The sequence below is a fragment of the Solanum pennellii genome, chromosome 3, assembly GCF_001406875.1.
Source record: "Solanum pennellii chromosome 3, SPENNV200".
Taxonomy (NCBI): Eukaryota; Viridiplantae; Streptophyta; class Magnoliopsida; order Solanales; family Solanaceae; genus Solanum; species Solanum pennellii.
In genome coordinates this window covers 13,551,628-13,554,328 of record NC_028639.1, presented here as the reverse complement: position 1 = coordinate 13,554,328, position 2,701 = coordinate 13,551,628, and positions in this window count along the sequence as shown.

Sequence of the window (2,701 nt, the reverse complement as noted above, 5' to 3'; positions counted from 1 at the left end):
TATATATATATATATATATCTTAACCGTCTAATCAAACGATTGGACGACCTATATTAAATAAGACCGTTTTCATCTTTTCCAAAAAATAGTACAACCCCTACCACCCCTAATCTTTCAACATCCCAACGTCGTCATCCTCACCTTTTCCAGAAAAAAAGAACGACACTCCTCATAAAATTTCCTCCCGCCCTACATTTTTCTCCATTTTTTCAGAAAAAAGGATGATGCCTCACTCTTTCTTCTCCTTCCGCGGGTGTCTGCACATTCACCTTCCCCATGCCTCTTTCAACCTATCCTTCAAGTTCAACCATGAACTGCCAAAAAACAACAACATTCGGTGGTCTCCAACGTCACCTCTTCCCTCATCCGTCGTCCATCAATCACAACCCCCCTTTCTATTACCTTTACATCATTTCCAATTAATTTTTTGACCCAAAGAAGGCCTAGATTTCTCGACTACCACCATTGATAGGCCTGAAAAGGTGAGGGAAGCAAAGAACAGTCGGATTTTTGTTGGTTATGCCTTTATCTAATGAGTTTTAGAGTGTGAGTCTATCCAAAAATCCTCTATAAGAAGTCATTTGACTCCCATTGAAAATGATCTGAGAAAATCTCGGACATCATTCGACATTCAGAGAGAGATCGAGAAAAAAGAGAAAATACAATACATATTTCAAGAGTTCAAAACATTATCTCATCTCCTCCCCCTTCGGTATTAAACTCGATTTCGAATAAGTTTGAACTTTTAATCTTTACGCCTAAGCACTTAGTTTGCAGCTCAACATAAGGTGAAATCCTTTCTCTCATTTAGTTTTATATTCCTTTATTGTAATCTAATATGGTCATGTGAAGGGATGTAATGTTGAGTGTGATATGTTCTATTTTTTTTGTTGATGTGTTAATATTCACCTTTTATTTTTCTCTCAAAATTGAAAATGAGGAATTATATGATTTCATCTCGTCTTTGTTTGAATCTATAGTTGTTTTGCATCCAGAGATATATTTGATATATAGTATACAATTTTGGAAGTCCAGGCCAAGCTCACTACGATGCCATATCAAACTAAAAGTAAAATAATAATTTACTTTCATGTGGAAAAGGATGCTCTGGCTTATGTAATTAAAAATGTCAAAGTCTTTGACTTTGCTGACTGATTGTTTTTGTTGGTATTGTAATACTGAACATTCATTTTTGTTTAATCCTCCAAGTAAAATGGGTTCTGAAATCTGTCTCATAATATTTTAGTTAAAAAATAGTTTAAAACATGTTAAAAGAAGCTATTGGTGTTAGCGTTCTCTTTATTTTTCTGCTCAAAGTGTCATTGTTGTTGTTGCCAATCTGTGCTTGAAGAACAAAATTACTTATTCCAACAAAACTTTACAGAAACATGAAGTTACAAAATTTTAAGGTATCAGTAAGAAAATTGAACAGAAATTAATTCACAAAAAACTTAAATGTATAAGCTTACCAGAATCTGGAAAATTAGAATAGAAAAATATCAAGCCCACTTAATGCACAATGTCTCCTTAAGGAAAATATTCCCTTGTAGTATCCGAGGTTTGATTTGGAATATTTTCTCCCAGTATAGAATGATCTGAATTACCAACGTATTGATACCCAAAAATCAGGTGTCAGCGAACCACTCAATGATAGTAAAATACACAAAAAAAAAAACATTGTGCAGAAGAAGAAGGAGAAATCAGAAAAATTTGTAAGGATAAAATTGAAGAATTAATGTATTTATAGGCAAGAGGAAATGATTCTGAAATGTTGCAACCCTTTCAATATCCACACAACCATTCATGAAAGTGGCAATCTTTCAAATGGTCATGGCTGTTCCTGAAAGTTGCAATCTTTCAGAACAGTCACTTCCAACGGCGGGAAATTCAAATAAAATTGTCACATCCCGAAACCACACCCTAGAAGATAGAATGAATCTCGGATTACAACCGGCGTACTTGACCTCTCGGAGGTCTTGTACAGGCTCTTACATATCATTCATCGCATATACAAAATGAAAAGTAGTGCGGAATTAAAAGTCTTCACAAAACATAACATAGTCTTCAAAAATCTCTTTCATATAAAGTCATAGGAAATACTAAGTCTCAATCTCATCAAACTTAAGATACGAGAATACTTGGGACACAGATCATACTTCAAAATATAGAAATTCTTAGTCTATTGCAATACTATGAAAAGAAACATAAAGAATCTATGCCCTCGAATCAAATGAGGACATACTTCAACTACACTTGAATGATGCAACGATCCAAGTCTTCACTTCCCAAAAGCTCCTCACCTGCCAACAACTATAGAGATAAATAAACACATGGATTTATACAACCACATGTACTAAGTATGACATAATGCATAAAAATTATGAAAACGGACATTTATTTGAAATATGCATCTTTTCATTCAAAAATCATATAATAATCATAAGAAAAAATATTTACAAACTTAGAAACACATAAGATAACATTTATGAGAATATCATTATTTTTTTGAGTCACTTTACAGTAACCCATTTCACTGTACAGTAAAGATCTTCACTGTTACAGTGAAATGCTTCCTTTTCCATTTTAACACCTCTTAACATGTAGTCTCCTTACTAAAAGATATCCTACGACCCACTTAAGCAACACAAAGAGAGACCGCCCATACAACCTCCCTAAGAATACCTAAATTACCCTCAAGAA